Raw genomic sequence first — 19,085 nt, 5'->3', positions numbered from 1 at the left:
GGGTTGAGAAAAAATAAAGACAGGATCAGTCAGTCAGTCAATCAATCAATCAATCAAGTCTTCATCTCTAGAAAGGAGGAACATTCAGGAAACTATAGACTAATGAGTCTCACCCAGCACCCAGGAAATTGGTTGAGTAAAATTACAAAATAGTGTAAAAATTACCACATGTATATATGGGTGTGTCAAGAGCAACTTTTTCCATTCTAACCTTACCTTTATTACTTGATCATAGTAAACTGTGGGGAAGCTACTGACATAATGTATCTGAATCTCAGCAAATCATCTGAAGAAAAATCAAAGGACAGTATAATTAGCAAGCTAACTGTATCTTAAATGTCTTGCCAATTAGTTGACATTATAACTGCCTTTAAAATAGTACTTAGAGACTTCTTATCAATGGTTCTTCATCAAATCTGAACAGTGAAGTACTAAAAATTCAATCATTGGCCAGTATTCTTCAATGTTTTTGCTAATGACTGAACAAGTTAGAAGGTATGCTTATCAAATAGGTAGATTACACAAAATTAGGTAAGGTTGCTAATATCCTGTAAAATAAAATAAAATTCAAAATAATAGATTCGAGATCATTAACGGTATAAAGTGAGAAATGAAGAAACTAATCAAGGTATGACAATAAATTGGGGGATAACTGGTTTGGCATTCATATTTATGAAAAAAATACATTCTAATAGATTGCAAATGTCTGGCTGCAGATTAAAAAAACATAAATATAATTTTAAACCATATCTGTAGAAATATAATTCAAAATCACAGGAAATAATGGTGACATTTAACATAATATTGTTTATTTCTTTCAGTTTGTATGTTGCCAATCTCATCATCAAGTAAAAATTACAACCATGTCACAGCATAACAAGTAACAGATAATGGATGACTAAAAAACCAAACATCCATAATCCTAAAAAACAAACATCCAAAAGCTAAAAAAACAAACATCCAAAATCCAGCATCAACATAACTATCTCATAGGGCCATATTTTTCTATCTCCATGTCGAATAATATGAGGGAATTGAGTTAATATGATCTCTTTGAAAGATGATTCTGCAAAGAACAGGTGCCAAGATAGAAAAAGTTCTCTTCCTGGACCCTGCACACACTAATGCCACTTCTGCTAGATATAATGAGAGGGATAGGTACAACTGATTGATTGATCATGATGATGATGATGATGACGACGACGACTCCTCAAATAATCCAGTCCCATGTCTGAAAAACCATATAGCTAATTTACTAGTACTTTGAATTGAAGCTGGAAATATAACATAAACAAATGCAATTTGAAGAGCAGAGGTGTAACATATCTAGAGACACACATAACTTTGGGCAATGTCGCATTTTAAACCAGCTACAGCTTCTGGACATGTCAAGGCCAGTTGTATGTAGAGTTGTCCATTCAGGAGGTTTCTAAAGCATGAAAGATTGCTTTTATAATCATTTTATTAGTTTATGAATTCAAAAATAAAATACTAATACAAACTAAAAAAATGTGTAAGAAGTAAAGAAAAAAATAGAAGTAAAGAGAGATAGAAAATAAAGTAATAAAAAAGATACGTAAAAGATGACTCTCCCCTGTTTCTGGATAAGTATGAATGATATCAAATCTTTATTATGTTCAGCAGAAGAAGGATGGGATGCAAACTAATTTTAAAAGCTAAAAATATAAAATTTGCAAGGTTAAAAACATTTGTGTGTGTGTTCTTAAAAAAAACTATGTAAAGTGGTAAATACATTCATTAAATAGAGGAAAACATAAGTTAGTATATGGCTAATTGTGGGCCCAGCTGAAGATGGAACAATCCAGCCAAATTCAGATCTTTATTTGCTTACACACAATAGACATAATCTTGCCAAGCTAAATCTACACTAAATGTAAAGATTTCCCTTGTCCAGTCATGTCCAAATCTAGGGGGTGGTGCTCATCTCCATTTCTTAGCCGAAGGAGGTAGCATTGCCCGAATACATTTCTGTGGTCATGTGGCCAGCATGACTATATGCCGAGGTGCACAGAAGGGATTTTAGAGCATGGCATAAAGTGTACTTGCTTAGAAAAAAGGTCTGTTATCACCCACATTACGGGGTTCCCTGAGCTTTCAGGGAGTTCCACTATAAAATCCATAGATATTTCCTTCCTTGGGGTTTTGCCAGTGGTTGGAGGAGTCCTGGGGTTTTCCCCAGATACCTTTTGGATGAGACATAGATAGGGCAGCTAGCTACGTAGGTCTCAATATCCTTTTTTTAGTGATGGCCACCAGAAGCAATGTCTTATGAGGGGTAGAGTTTTGACAAAAACAGAAGTGTCCTGCTGTTTTTGAACTTGGATAGCAATGGAGGCATTAGGGTCTGGGTGTTTCAGCATGGGTTTGACTGCAAATAGGCGTTTGAGCTTTTCGAACACCGCTTGGCATTTCAGTCTCCATTTTAAAGATTGACTTGGTTTAGGTTTCCCCTCCTGCTTGGTTTTCAGTAAGCTAGTCATGGGCATGCTATTGGAGCAAACAATAGAATAAAATGGCGGTAGAAATTTGCAAATCCCAGAAAACTTGGCAGTTGTTTTCTTATGCAGGGAGGGACCTACTCCAGCATGGCTCACACCTTTTCAGGATCCACCTCTATCCCTTTGTGGGATATATAGCACCCCAGATAGTCAATTTTGTACTTGTGGAATTTACACTTAGAAAGTTTAGCATACAGCTGGGTGGCACGGAGTTTCTTCAGCACCACTCTAACTAGGTTCACATGTTCCGCCATGGGCACCGTGGCAGATCAACTCCATACCTCTGCATGTAGGTCTAGAACTGGGTTAAGAAGAACGCCAACTGTTTTGGGTCTCCGCTGAATTTTACCACCAAATCTGGGGGTCTGCGCTCCTACCTCCTTGGTGGAGCAGCCCTGGCTGGTGGTGATGGCTGGGCCATTTGAGCAGTTGCTGGCTGTGGTGCTGGAGCTGGTGCCAGTGCCATTTGATACATTTATATTCCTTCCAGGATCCTAATCTTAACTATTACTTTTATAATAAGTAGTAAAATTGAATTTGCTTATTATTTGGCAAATATGGATGTCTTTGGATATTCTTATTTGGTATACTGATAAAATTTCAGTTTTTTTTCTTTCTTGAAATGGTATAGTTTTCTTTCACTGTACTTTTGACTAGACAGTCCTCTGTACACTTGGATGAGGGTTTTTTAAAGTCCTTACTTCATCTGCTAATGTTGTCTGTGACTTTTATTTTTCTGTAACAAGAAATTTATGAAGCTCCCAGGTACTAATAAGGACTCCGTTGACATGGGGAATTGACAAGCCTCCTGAGATAGTTTTCTTAATTGTGGTATCTGTTTGCTATCCCAAATCTATGCAATTTGAAAAAAAATTGAAAAAAATTGAAAAAAAATGAAAAAAAATCATTAATGCTATATTAGGAATGCTCCTTAAAAGTGACAATTTGTGGATCTATTGAAGAAGCAGGAAATAGCCAAATAAATTCTGACTGGCATGTCACTGAAGAGTTTAATTAATCTTTGCAATTTTCATCCATATTTGTTTTATCATAAAAAAAGATTCCTTGATGTGGAAGAAAATCAGTTCATTATAAGCAGTCTGAAATCATGAATATTGAAACAATGATATAAGTATTCCTTTTTTTTTTAACTTTCCAACTTCAGTTAAATTTATGTTGACAAATATTTAATTATTTGCAGTTAATATACATTATCTAGTCTAATTTGAAAAAGAATCTTGGAATACCATATAAAAATTATATTTTGCTTTGGTTACTCATATGTCATAAACAAACAAATAGTTTTAAAAACAAATCCAAATCCAAATAGACACTCTTATTATGGAGTTTTGAGATGTGAATAATAATTTTTTGTATGATTTAAATGGGAAAAAACCCTGGAGTTTGCTTCCCTGAAGTACACTAAAACAATAGCAGGAAAGATTCATTGATGAAATTGACACTTGCAAGGACTACACTCAAGGGAAATGAATACATTCTCCTGATTACTCATATCTCTTACAGTAGAATATAATCCTCCAGGAATTATAGTAGCAGTTCATAGTTGCCAACTTTCACAGAGGAAGAAAAGGTCATTATTCATTTGCATGTTAATGCATTGAAATGTATGCAAATTCAGTACTTCATCAATGACTAATATCAAGGATGAGTTTAAAATAGAAATTAGGTAGGAGGCAGAAAAGCCAATCACACCAACTTAAGGCTGATCATGTGGTAACTGTAGCACTGGATCACAGTGACCCAAAGGCCACAAACTATTTCAGCATTCAGAACACAAAACATGTAGTTGGTGAATTATCTTGCTAGTTTCCATACTGCATTTTTGTGTGCTAGTTAGCTTGCCTTCTGGTCGTTCTTTAATACTGAACAAGATTGAATAGAAACCAGTAAAACCAATCATCATATTTCTGTTTTAAGTACTGAAAAAATAGAAGTTGAATAGGCAAGAAAAAATATTTAAAATAAATTGCAATAGAGTTGCTTACATGTTTCACTAATCACAAAAAATGCCTGGTTTTTTTCCAACGTGGGAATCAGTCAAAAAGCTTTGTACCTTTACCAGACTTTAAGTTTCAGTTTAGTTTCAGAAAACATATCTAGTTTTTGAAGCTGAAATAATAATTATATAATGATGTACTTCAGAAACAGATATGGAATGATATGACTGAATATTGTTCCAAATAAAATCTTTTGCATAGAAAAATGGCATATAAGGAAGAGGGCTGAGCTGGTGCATACCTGTATATTTTGTCTATTTTGAATGGATTTCAATTTTGTGGAATCATATGCAATTTCATTATATCAATTTTATATTACTGTCAATATACTGTATATTCTTAGGATTTCTGTATTTTATTTCTGCCATGGAATAAAAGTGCAAAATAAATTTATAAGGAACCAGGACAGATTATTATGGGGCTACATAGTATGCAGTGATAACTTTATTCTATATTATAGTTTGCCTTTTTCTTGGGAACATGTGTTTAACAATGCATATTATAAGCCAACTTCTTCAATATCTGTAAAGTTTGAATCCGAAAAGCGTCTTACAATCAATATGGTAAAATAAGTTATCATACTCTAGCAATAATCAGAAGATCTGTTTGTTATAGCCAAGGATCCTTTGATGGCCAGATGCATTTAACACATTTTTCCTTCGTTATCTAGGTTCTATGCTCCTTTAGAAAATTTCCTCATTCTTATGTGAATTTGCCATGCTTATTTCAAGCATTTCTTGTGTGACTGGATGCCACAATTGCCTGAACTGTGACCAATGTTACAGTCATATATTTGACTTTGTGATACTGTAATGACAGTTATAACATATGTTTCAATTATTTTGAGGAAAATTGCTGTAAAGATGATATATTGATGGTTATTTAAAATAAATTAAAAGATAAAAGAACACTACCGTAGTTGAGAGTTATGGTTTAATCTAGAGGATGCAACATAGAGGATGCTATGTTGCTTCATCATAGGAAGGGTGTCATTGATGAAAATAATTGCAGGTTTATCACCTATTTTATAATAAGTGAGACCTATCTAGTTATAATGATATAGACTAGCATAAGTTTTCAAAAGTTTTAGGCAAAAATGGCCTGTTACTCAAGATGCCCAGGATTGGAGCAGGGACCTGTGCCATGCAAATTAAGCTTCTAGAAGGAGTGGAAATGGTAAACAAAGTGTTTTGAAAAACCCAAAAGAGACACATGCACAATGACATTCACTTTGAGGTATAGATGCAGTATATATTATTTTTATCTTGGAATTTTCACTTACTGCAGAAATCAAATACAATTCACAACATAAGGATTGCTTTCAAATCCCTTTTTGGTCTATAATGTGAAGTATGAAATCTTTTTGTGAAATAATATAGGCCATTAAAATACTTTATTTTCTTTCAGTGTTAGGTTTGTTATTCAGTAGATGTTACATTAAATTGGATTTTGTGTCCATCATTATTAAAATGTGAAGTGTGTCGGTCAGAACACATACATTTCAGGGCAGTTAGCTGAATAATTCTTTTCTTTATTATCCCAAATTACTGCTGAGCTCTGGAGAGGTGAGCAGTTTAGCCAATTATTGCCATTTGAGCTGGATTTGTGGGTGATTAGCTTCTGGTCGAATTCAGTCCTAGTTGGGCTTTGAAGTCTTTGCTTCTGTGATTTTCACAGCAGTGAGGTAGGAATAGTCGCAGCTAATGACAGGAAGGTTGCGTGGGTTGTTTGACCTGTCGGGGGTAGGGGTGTTCAGGTTTAGCAAATAGGGCATCCACAATAACAAGTATATCACTAACCCTGCCGTGCATAATCAAAGTTTTATAGGATTGTTGGAGATGCTGACAGTTCAATTAAAGTGCAACCCTTTGTACCATATATCCGAGTAGAATCACAGAAATATTACTAACAAAAAAGGGGGGCCTAAGGGAACTGGGCTAAGGATCCTATATTCTTTTTCACTGTTCCATGGAATGTTCTATAGGGTGAGCTGCAAAAATCATTCGTTTGTGAAATAGCTTGTCTAGGGAGGAGTAAGGTGCCAAAGCTTCTGTTAACTAGTATTCTTGATGTTTCTATGGAAACAGTTTCTATCAGGACAGAAACTTTAGCATTGTTTTTAGACATTTCAGGAATTCCTTATATATCTAAGTAGGAAACATCATACAAAGCAAAAGGATGCAGGTTGAAATTACTGGGTTGCTTAATCTAGATTTTGGGTATGGGTATTTAATTAATATCCACTTGAAATAATCTTGTTCCTAATTTTACAGACAAGTAATTGGAATAAAATATATTTGAATCCATTACATTTAATTCTTTATTTCTGCTTCTAAATCTTCTTTTCCTGGGTTATAGAAGAGAAGAATATTCATAATGTTAAGAGTTGTTTAGTAGTGGAACAAATTGTTCCTGGAAGTGGTAGTTCTCATTCACTATTCCTTCTTGAACAGAAGTTGGATTGTGTCTATTGGAAATGATGAAGTTGTAGGTTTCTGCAGTGGTTAGGGGATTGGATTATTTTCTTTCCAAAATCCCATCCAATTCTTGTATTATGTTATTTACTGATATTAAATACATTCCATTATTGTTCCATATTGGCTTCTGGGATTAGTTCTTTCACACATACAGCCATTGCAGCATCCCCAGGGTCACCTGATCAAAATTTGGGTGGTTGGAAACTGGCCCATATTTATGATGGTTGCAGAATCTGGGGCAACTGATCCCCTTTGGCAACCTTCTGACAAGCAGAATAACAGAGTCGGAAAGTACCTTGCAGGTCTTCTAGTCCAACCCTCTGCTCAAGTAGGAGACCCTCTACCATTTCAGACAACTGACGGTCCAATCTCTTCTTTAAAACCTCCAGTGATGAAGCACCCACAACTTCTGGTGGCAAGCAGTTCCACTGGTTAATTGTTCTCAGATCTGATAGGATTGACCATGACATCTTTAGAACACAGCCTCTTCCAAAGACCTTTCTAACACTGAGATCCATGTTAGCTTTTTAAATAAAATGTCATTGGAACTGCTTCTGAAGAACAGTCCATCTCATCTCACAACTGAAACCATGCAACCACAAAATGTACCAGCAGTTCTGGAGAACCTTCCATAAGTGGTACAAATGATAGTGACTATATGCAGAATTAACATAGTATCCCAAATTTTAGCGTTGAGAGCCAAAGATTGATTTGGGGAAGAATGAGAAGCATATATTTTTGCTAAATTATTGATTCTCTACTAGGTACTTTCAGGCATGCCAGGCCCCATTGATCTCTATCGGGACACTGCCATTCTGACAGGAAGGGGCCTGGGTGACATTTTATAACCTTTTCCTGTTTCTGGTTTTTCCTTTACTTTAATTTGCCACTGAGCCTCTGAAGTTAGCCATGGGGAGACACACCGAGACTTTTTTTTTTTTGTGGCTGGATGGAAAGGCCCCTTGTCTTAGGGCTTACGTTGGAACCCACAAGTGAACTGGAAAGAGGGGATGTTGGGATTCCCAAGAGGGGAACCACTGGTCTCCAGCAATGGCAGCCACAAGCAGGGAGGTGGTCCAAATAAGAAAGCGGCCACAGCTTCGAAAGGTGAGCCGCTGCAGGGCATTCCTTGAGAGTACCAAGATCTAGCTGAAGTATTCAGTGAAATGGCTCGGATTAACTTCCTCCCCAACAGCTGTCAGAATGCGCAATTGAGATTATCCTTGGGGCTAAGTTGCGAAAGCTGAAACTATACTCCATGACTCCCAGGGAGTTGGAGGAGCTACATGCCTTTATAGACAAGAACCTAGCCCGGCTTCATCCAACAAGCGCAGACCCAAGGTAGCTAGCCCAGTGTTATTCTAGAAGAAGAAAGTTTAGTCTCTTTGCTTATGTGAGGATTATAAAGGTCTGAACGTAGTTTGCATGGAAAATGTATAACACCCCCCATGATAACAGATTAACAGAGTTGGAAGGGACAGAGTTGTAGGTCATTTAATCCAACCCTCCCTCAAGCAAGAGACCCTACACCATTTCTGGCAAATGGCAGTCCAATCTCTTCTTGAAAGCCTCCAGCGATGAAGCTTCCACAACTTCTGGAGGCAAGCTGTTCCATTGGTTGATAGTTCTCACTGTCAGAAAATTTATTCTTATTTCTAGGTTGAATATCTCCTTGATCAGTTTCCATCCATTATTCCTTGTCTAACCTTCAGGTGCCTTGGAAAGTAGCTTGACCCCTTCCTCTGAATATGAATGAAAGATATGCTGTCTAAGGGAAATATTTTTTTCTAAGTTGGACCTGAGGGAGGCCTTATTACCAGGTCAGAATTAAAGAAGGGGGTGAATGGAAAACAACTTTCAACTGTTCCTTGGGATGTTTTCAATTTAACGTGCTCCCTTTTGGACTGCAAGAGGCCCCTGCCATGTTCATGCAGCTGATAAATGAGGTGCTCCATGAACACTTTTACAAAGGAATTTTGGTGTACCTTGACAACATATTAATTTGCACTAAATCAAAAGCAGAGCATGTGAAACTTGCCATGCAGTCCTAAACAAGCTTCATGCCATAAAGCTCCATGCCAAGCTCTCCAAGTGTGAGCTTCACAAAGGGAAGATAGACCATCTGGGCTATCACATGAAATTGACCTGGAAAAAGTGTGGGCAGTGATCAAATGGGTGCCTCCCTGCATAAGGAAGCAACCTTTTCGATCTCTCATTTGATGCAGAATTAGTCTTCCAGCTGATGTCAGGGTAATTGAAGTCCCCCGTTACTATTATAATGTGTTTCCTACATATATTTGTTACCAAAAAGTACATCTATTTTTTGGTTGGGTGGCCTGTATGGCAATGTCATTCTTTTCCCCCCCTTTTGTATTGAGCCATATGCATTCTGGAAAGTTTTCATCTTTGGTTTTGTGCATTTCTGTAAAAATATAGTGGTCTTTCACATATAATGCATTTCCACCTCCTTTTTTATGGAGTCTGTTTTTTTAACAGTTTGTATCCTTCTATTAGTATGTTACAGTCATGAGTTTGATCCCACCAGGTTTCAATAATTGCAACTATATCATATCTACCCTCATGTATTAATAATTCAAGTTCACTCTGTTTGTTCCTCAAACTTTGAGCATTTGTATATTTTTAAGCTGACTCTAGGTGTCCTTCCTATATCTCCTATTTGGTATTTGAGTTTATCTTTCCTCCCATTGCTCCTTACCTCATTATTTGATTTGTTTTTTAGGGGTATTTGCTTGGAATTAGGTCCTGGAGATCCTAAAGATTGATCACCCTCCTCCCTCGATTTTAGTTTAAAGCTCTACTGAATAAGTTGAACTAGTCATTTTCTGAAATGATTCTTCCCAGTTTTTGTGAGATGCAGCCCATCCTTTACCAAAAGCCCATCATAGAGGTAGGGCAGACCATGGTCCAGAAATCCAGAGTTCTCTTGGCGAGTGGTTTACTTGCAAAAATCTTTGTTCTCTCACTGTGGATGTTGACTTTTCGTTGGGAGTACAGATGAAAAAATACCTGTGCACTTAACTCTTAACTTTCTTGCCCAGCTGCTTGTAATCTAGCAAACTCTCTAGCCCTAAACTTTCAGCAGAGCATACATTTATTTCTTCTGTAATATCTCTTTATATATATACAAGGGAAATACTGAATATATCTAAAGGCCAATCAAATTCTTCCCGTCTAAGATAACAAGATAAAACTGCATGTACATCCTGGAGCAATGCAGCGTTTGACCACCATCACTTTGCTCTTTGAAGTTGTAGAGTTTACACTGACTTTTCTTTGTGCAGAGGTTCAGCTTAGTCGGGTAGTTCAAACATGAAGCAGGGCAAGGTGGACTAATTCTACTGTACTGTACATTAGCAGAACCCTGCAAATCTGAAAGTACCTCTCTCTTTGCCTTTACAATTCAAGAAATTAAAGAGAGTTCCTTCTGAGGTGTTTGCCACACCTAGATTTCTTTTGTGGGCTAAGCTGTCTCTTCAGCATACCTCCCAAGGTCATTAATACATGCCATTACAAAAAGTGGTATTCAGGAGCCTATTAATTAGAACATAGTGTATGTTTGGATACAGTTGATACCCCTGGCCCCTACTTAAATAAGGAAGTACCATTCTGTTTAACTAGAGAGTAATGTAGGCCAAATGACTGTAGAAAATGAAAGTGTAATGTCACCAAGATCAATCAACATGTAAGGTTTTTGCAGGGCAGCAAGTTAGAATGGTAAGTGTAGGGACAAAGCAGTTATTAAATATTTAATAGTATTTGATGTGGTCCACACATACACTTTTGAAGTAACTTTTCATGGGTATTGATGAAATACTCATGGAAAGCTATTATTGCCTAAAAGAAAAAACAAGCAAAAGTAGAGTTTATCCATTTCTAGGTCTCAATATTAATTAGTTCCCATGTTGCATGTTGCATTTAAAATATTATTTTGTTTTTAAGTGATCAATTATTCCCCTTTGCCTTAAAATGGAATGGGAAAAACTAGAGACATATATCATTAGATTAGACTTTCAGTTTCATCAGGCTTAATATTATTATGGTTAAAATCCATACTAATTGTGATAATGATTCTCCTTGTGGTTGTGGCTTCTGAATGTGAGGAAAAGTTTCAGTTTTGATTGTAGATTACTGCTTGAAAGATTTTGAAATAACAGCAGTATGGTTAATCCAGATGACCTGTTGATCTATCTTGAAGGTTTTTAAAAGGTAATATGGTGATTAATTTACACAGTTTCTGTATCTTTGAAAGAGGCATAACATAATCAGGCGTGTGATTCAACTGGTATAACAACTGGTTCGGTGAACGTGCGCTTCGCCATTTATGTCTAATGTTTTACTACAGATTGGGGCTGCAGTGGCTTCTTAATAGATTTTGGATAATAATTACATCTATAAAGTTAACTTTGTAATATTTAAAATTTGTACTATATATTTCACATCACATTGACTTTCTGGACTAGAAACAAAGTTGCTTTTGCTTCTGCTTACAAAAGCATACTTTTTTAAAAAAGCTGGTAAAACAGCTTTTTAACAGCTGTTAAAGCTAGTACAAGTAGTGTTCATTTAATGACTGCCCTGTTTAGCAACCAGTCAAAGTTTTTACAGTACCGAAAAAGAAACAACCAACCCTTTCCTTTAAACTGTCACAGCATCCCTGAAGTCAGGTGTTAAGGATTCCTGTGCTTTGTAATTAGAGGGCATTTACAACTGTCACAGCATCCCATGGTCACACAATTACCATTTACAAACTTCACAGCTGGCTTCTAAGAAGCAGAGTCATTGGAGAAGCCAGCAGTAAATTTACAGGTGATGGTCATATGATGTCTCAACAGATTAGATACAGATTAACAGAGTTGGAAAGGACCTTGTAGGGCTGCAGATAAATTGGCCAAATGAAATCTACTTCCTTATCATTGTAATTTTGTTGTGATTACTTGCCTTTAGTATAGTCATAGGAGACTGATCTTTTTTATTTTAAATCCTATAAGCCTTAAGGATGGATATTAGGTATATAATCACTCATTTCATATATCTCCTTTCATATATCTCTTCCAAATAGGGGTTGTTGTTTTTGGTGGAACATGGTGATTCACGTGAGTGTGGACACTGGGTTGGAATACAGCCACATTAGCTCTGCAAACAAGGCATACAGCCTTATCTTCAATGTCAAAAATGGGTACTCTACCTCCCACCTCTTTTGATAGCACCTGTTTTCAAAATCCACTTTCCATTTTGCCATTTTTGATGGTTTAAATATCAGTATAGGCATGCAGGTCTTCTTCACGGCAGATGTTAAATATATGGAGTATGAGACTACAAAGAAAGCTCAAAGTACCAGGTGCTGCATGAGGTGAGCAGTTGTGAGTGCTTGAGGTATCCACTCCGGAGGCTCAGTAGGATGCTGTGAGTCTAGATCTTCTGGGGTTTAAGGGATTGCACTCTTTGCAGCATTCTTAAGGTCCCAATAACCTGAGACCAGAGAGTCTGAGCAACAGAGAGACTGAGCCACAGATCTCTCACCTGGAGGGCAGCAGCTGCTTCAAAGGAAACACGTGCACTTCAGCAGCGCATGGCTTGGGTTTCTCAACTGGCTTTGGCCCAGGCCTGGTATACAGGAACCTCCTGTCTTGCGTTTCCTCGCATCTTTGGGGAAAAAGAGATGGCTCCAAAGCAAAAAGAAGCAGGGAGGAGAGAGGGAGAAAGCAGCAGCACAGGGCACTGCAGGAGCAGAGCCTGAGAGCACTGCAGAGAGCAAGTGGAAAAGCGACGGTGGAGCTGAGTGGAGGGCTAGTGAAGCAGACTGACAGCAGAGCTGAGCTGACTGGAAAGCTGCATGGCAGGTCGAGAGAGCTGTCCAGGTGAGGCTGAAAAGACTGGAGCACTGAAGGACAGAAGGGAGCTGGCAGAGAAATAACAAGAGGCTGGAGCAGCAAACAAGGGAAGTGAAGGCAACAAATTAAGCCTGAGGTCCAATAGGCAGATCCTGGTAGAGAATAAAAATAAATACAAGACAGAAAATAAAAGATAAATAAATAGGCAAATAATAAGGACAAGAGTGGAAAATTAGAAATCAAGGAAGAATAGGATTAATAAAGGTCAATCAAATAAATTATGCAAGTCTTAAATAATCAGATAAAGGGGAACTGGAACTCAAAAACTTTTTTAAAATATAGGGAAGAAAGGGATAAATAAAACTAACATAATAGTAAGCAAGTAAAATAAATAACAAGGTATAAAGACAAGCATTAGAAGGCAGAAAAAATAAAAAAAAGATTCAGAACTTTCTGCCCTTAAAAGAACCAGCAAAAAGAAACAAACTCATGGAACAGGTGACTGATACTATTATGGAATGCAATATATGTTCCATGTATGTCTTATGCAGGGGTGGGATTCAACTGGTGTTACTACCGGTTTGGTACTTACATTTTGCGTGCTGTGCACACGTGTAATACAATAAAAGCTGTGCCTCACGGACAGCTGATAAGCGCTGCGCAGAACCGGTTCTGTGTCTGCTGCTGTTCAGAGCTACCGGTTCTACAGAGCCAGGCAGAACCGGTAGCATCCCACCCCTGGTCTTATGCCCAAAGAACACCCAAATTATACATGTATTAAATATAATTTAATATAAAATCTAAATATAATGTGAACTACTGGAGGAAAAAGTAAGGGATTTAGAAGCAGCTCTAGCCAAACTCCAACCTACGCAAGAAAGCTATGTCCAAATTGAACCAAATAATGAACAAATAACTCCCAGAAGATTTGACTCTGCTGATAAACCCTTGGAGGAAGACAAATGAAAGTATGTCACATATAGAAGGTAACACAATAATCAAACAAAGAAGCAGCACATATCTAACAATCTCGTTACCCAATCTAAACCAAGCAGAAGCAGCCCTATTAAAACTGAGCAACCAGTTGCTTCCCTTGTTGAAAATACTCATCCACAACCTCCCCTGTAAGAAAACATGCAAACACTTAGAAAAGAGACGTCTATCCAATATCCCTAAAAAAAAGGTGAACTTGAAATATTAATACATGAATACATGATATGATATAGTTGGAATAACAGAAACTGGAACATACTGATAGAAGGATACAAACTCTTTAAAAAAAAAAACTAGATCCCATAAAAGAGGAGGTGGAGTTGTATGTAAAGGACCACTACATTGCTACAGAAATGCATATGGGTCAATATAAAAGATAAAAAGAATGACATGGCCATAGGTGTAAAGTATAGGCCACTCAATCAAGCAGAAAAAAATAGATGTCCCTTTTGCTAACCAATTAACAAATATATGTAGGAAACACACTACAATAGTTATGGGGGACTTCAATTACCCTGACATCAATTGGAAGACTAATTCTGCACCAAGTGAGGAATCAATTAAGTTCAAACCTTCCAATTTCATGAGATCTTTCCCCCCCTGAAATGTTGGAAGATCTGACTGAACTTTTTAAAAACTGGTAGTCACATGGTCTTCTTTTGTTGCCCTGCACGCAGGAGAATGGAGCTGGAAAGCAGGTTAGTGAGGGAATTGTGGTTGTTCTGGGACGGGGTGGAAGTGAGGACTTTGCATTATGATTGCTCATAAGTAAGTAAGAATCAGCAAAAGAAGGATGGAAAAATCCCTATCTGTAAATCAGCATTTCTCAGTCTTGGCAAATTTAAGATGGGCGAACTTCATGCTGCCTGCGGAATTCTGGGAATTGAAGTCCATGCACCTTAAAGTTGCCAACATTGAGAAGCATGGGTCTACACTAGAGTTTAGGATTTTCCATTCATGTTTTATTTAGAGTTTGGTGCACTTAAATAAATCAGTTGTGGTTTACTTAACAAATAGTGATTAAAGCGATATGAACCATTACTGGACTTTTTGTGAGAAAATGAAATTAAAAGTTGATCTGGGCTTTGATGATTAGATATGGGATTATGGAAATAATGTCGATAAATGATAATCTTAGAGTAAGAGTATGGTATATTTTTTACTTACATCTGTATCAAAGAAAGTTGGAAATCATTCTTTTTCGGTTTTCCTTCTTTTCTTTCTTTCTTACACTTTCATTCTTTTTCTTTCCTGAGCGTTTTCTTTTTTCAAATCTGTTTTTCATTTGTTTATCCCTTAGCTTTGTATTTTTTTGATGTATGAAGGATCAAATACTCAGCCATTATAATTCTACATTCCTTATTTACAGAAATTATATCAAACTTTAGAATGAAGTCCACTGGCAGCCACCTCATATAAGGCAGGCTCTGAGTCCCTCTAACCACAAAGTGTTTATCGACAGAAGAGAATATTTGTAGCTCAGGGTTGAACTTGGTGCTCTCTGAGCTTGATGGTTTTCTTGCAGATGTTTCATTACCAAACTAGGTAACATCATCAGTACTAAAAGGGAGTGGAGTTTGCTCTTATTTTCATATACTAGTGGCTTACCCTGTTAGTGTTGATCAGTTGCTTCACAAACAGTGTTTTGATTGGTGCCGAGTCTCAGGCAGAGAAGGGCTATTCTGTACCCCTCCCTCAAATGTTCTTTAAAATACAGAGTTTCCCAGCATTCCTATAGGAACCTCCAACATGCAAACTGTGGTTACTCATCCTAAAATGAATCCTCTTTTCCTGGAGCTTCAAAATTTGCTGTTTGCTTGGAAGGTGTGTAGCTAAAAGTCAGTCTACATTTAGTGTACATCTGGCTTTGGGGATATTTCTTCATAATCAAACAAAAGTGTATTTCTGTGTAGTTCACACCTCTTGCTCACACGCCCTGGCCACATCCACCCAGCCATGCCCATGCAGCCGGTCATTAGGTCAGAGAACCGGTTGTTAAATTATTTGAATCCCACCACATATTTTTTATGTGGCTTAAAAGCTGTATTGTGTATTGAAACATTTTTCATTCTGTATGCAAATTAATACAATCACAATTTTTGATGACATATAAATGACATCCTAGCACAAATAATACAATATAAATAGTCTTTGCGTTCATGTACGTTTATATCACAATGACAGTTATTTTTTGTATAGTGCTATAAGGTTTTGATGAATAATATTTAAAGAAATATGTCAATGTTACAGTTAACATCACGATGTAGAAAAAATTGTTCCTATAGTGTTATTTAGAAGAAAAAAAGCACATCAATATGCATTGATACTCAGGAAAGGATAAAGTCATGATATTCCAATCCTCTTTCCTTTCCAAAAGTTGTACAGATCTCTTTATGACGTAATAAAGAAAAAGTAATACAAATGCACAAAAAATTACTCTGAAGTTACTATGACTCCTTCATACAGGAGCCTCTGTGGCGCAGTGGTTAGAGTGCAGTACTGCAAACCACTTCTACTACAGCCAGCTGCCTACAATTTGGCAGTTCAAATCCCACCAGGCTCAAGGTTGACTCAGCCTTCCATCCTTCCAAGGTGGGTAAAATGAGGATCCAAATTGTTGGGGGCAATATGCTGACTCTGTAAACCCCTTAGAGAGGGCTGTAAAGCACTATAAAGGGGTATATAAGTCTAATAGCAATAGCTATTGCTATTGCTATTACTCTGTACATTAAGAAATAATAAAGAGATAATTGATAATGGTTAAATAACAAAAATGGAAGTTAGAAACAGGGAAACAAAATAAAGAAGATATGTTAAAAGAGATACACAAATATTATGATTAGTATGTTGAATATTATTACTTTAATATTGTAGAATTAATATGTGGAAGATTACTATTTTAATATTGTAGAATCAATATCAATGTAATTAATGATGTTACAGATTTTGATTACTATTCAACAAAGATGACTGTTCAACTGAAGATGGAATTATGATATTAAAAATAAAAAAATTAAAGAACAAAACATGAGATAATTGTTGAAAATGAAAGCTGAATGACATGTTACTTGAATGCTTTGTAGGCAAGACCATGCATGCTTGTTTTTTGACTAAATAAATAAATATTTGCCATAGATAATACTCACCTGGTTGCACTGTCTCATATTTCATTTCATGAAGCCATGTTAAGGGAGAAACAGAAAACAAACCTTCTAAAACCTTGCAGACAGGCATCAGAAATTGAAATAAGTAAGAAAGTCATCATCTTGTGGCATATAAATGTTGATTGCCTGTAAATGTGCTCATACACACTGTAAAGTTAATATTTGTTAAATATTATTTGGTAGTCTTACTCTATATATTAGGAGTGGATTAAAAAATGAATTAAAATTAGATTGTGTAAAACTGAATAACATTTCAGTGTGAGGATTTCAGTGCATTGGATTTCATCTGTTATAAATTGTCATTTTGATTGTGGACATTAAAAACTTGATACAGATTTCATTTTCAATATTTATCAATCATTGTAATAGTCGGGTTTTGATAGTATACATAATCTTAGCAAATAGATAAACAATGGCACACCAGAATATTCCTTCTATTTGATACAGAATCTCACTTAGTAGGATAGTTATTTTTGTATATCAAAAATGGCTGCTCTTGCTTAATAGGATTTTTAATATGTGCCTCAGGGGACCCAACTGCAACTGTGTACCACATTTCAGCTTGTTTCTTTAAAAAAAAAATCTTAAAAAATCTAATTTATATTTCCTACTTGGGTTTACTTAATCCGTTTAAAGATTGCCCAATTCACAAAAGATGGCACTAGATATCTATTGTTAAAAAACAACCAAAATAAAAATAAAAACAATAATTAACTGGTGCCAACTATAATCATTATCCTAAACCCGGGGTCTTCAAACTTGACAGCTTTAAGATTTGTGGACCAACTCCCAGAATTACTCCTCCAGTCATGTTAGCTCAGGAATTCTGGGAACTGAAGTTCACAAGTCTTAAACTAGCCAAGTTTGAAGACCCTTGCCCTAAACCATTATATATGTAACACCCTAGTCCAATGCCTGGTAGAAGAGTCAGGTTTTCAACACTTTGTAGAAGGCCATCTGAACCTTGGGTTAAGTGGTAAGTTACGCTGTTCCAAAGGGTAGGTATCATGACAGACAATGCCTTCTGGTCCCATCAGGTAAAGTTGTTTGATAGAAAGATTAGCGCAGGCTCCCGATTGTCAGATCTTGAGGGATGGGCAGAAGACAGACACTCTCACAAATAACCTGAACTATGAAGAGCTTTATAGATCGTAAATAGTACTCTTCTAGAAACCTCCTGGGAGTCTCATAAAGTAGTAGTGTTACCTGATCATACCATGGCCAATCACTGCATTCTAGACTAGTTGCAACTTCTGAGTGACCTTAATGAGCAAACCCATTTAGAACATGAATGACCATGCCTTAGGCTCCTGATTCAAGAATGGACATAATTGGTGCACAAAATGTCATAACTGCCATTTATTCTTCACGTGGAAACTAAAGACTGACAAATTGTGCACTTATAACTCCAAAGACCCTCAGGAGCAACAGGTCAAACTTCCTCAGGAGCAACAGGTCAAACTCTTCCTAGGTAACCCAAACAGATCTACCCTGTTTCTCCAACAATATGGCCTCCCCCAATAGGAAGTCCCAGCATGTTTTATAGGCATGAAATGAAATTAAGCCCCTCCCCCAAATTAAGGCCTATATTAAAACATGCGAAATGGGGGGAATGGTGGGGGGCTTGCCGTTAGGAAGTACTTTTGTTGCACACCGGATATGGTGCTGCCTGCGTTGACCCCAATACGAACTGCCCCACCAACGCCGAGGTCAACATCCAAGCCGTCGCCGCCCGCCCACCCGAAGATGCAAGGGGGGAATTAAGTCACCCCGGAAAAGACAGCCTAGCCATTTTTTCGGGCTCAAAAAAAAAAAAAGACCCAGCCTTATTATATGAGAAACACGGTATCTCATTCAGCTATACAGGAACAAATTTTAATTGATAATAAATCTAATAGATGTGTTAAATTGATTTCTCAAAAGTATTATGGATGTTTCTCTGGCCCCTCTTTAGTTAGAGGGTCTGCTCACTTTGAACAGGGCTACTAGCCATCTATCTACTGACAAGATAAGAGGAAAAAAATTGACTACAAAGTAGAAGTAGCATTCTAAGTTGCTTCAT

The 19,085-nt window shown here is 36.9% G+C and overlaps 1 protein-coding gene across 4 annotated transcripts in view; it reads left to right on the top strand.

Annotated features, from left to right (window-relative positions):
- AGAP1 (ArfGAP with GTPase domain, ankyrin repeat and PH domain 1) overlaps positions 1-19,085 on the top strand; it is a 392,866-nt gene that overhangs the window by 157,741 nt on the left and 216,040 nt on the right. The gene's annotated exons all lie outside the window — the stretch shown is intronic.

The sequence above is a fragment of the Notechis scutatus genome, chromosome 1 (genome assembly GCF_049901735.1).
Source record: "Notechis scutatus isolate UNSWTSFEM ecotype Mainland chromosome 1, rNotScu1.2, whole genome shotgun sequence".
Classification (NCBI taxonomy): Eukaryota; Metazoa; Chordata; class Lepidosauria; order Squamata; family Elapidae; genus Notechis; species Notechis scutatus.
The sequence above is the reverse complement of the archived record's forward strand: the minus strand, read 5'-3'. Positions and strand labels throughout refer to the sequence as shown.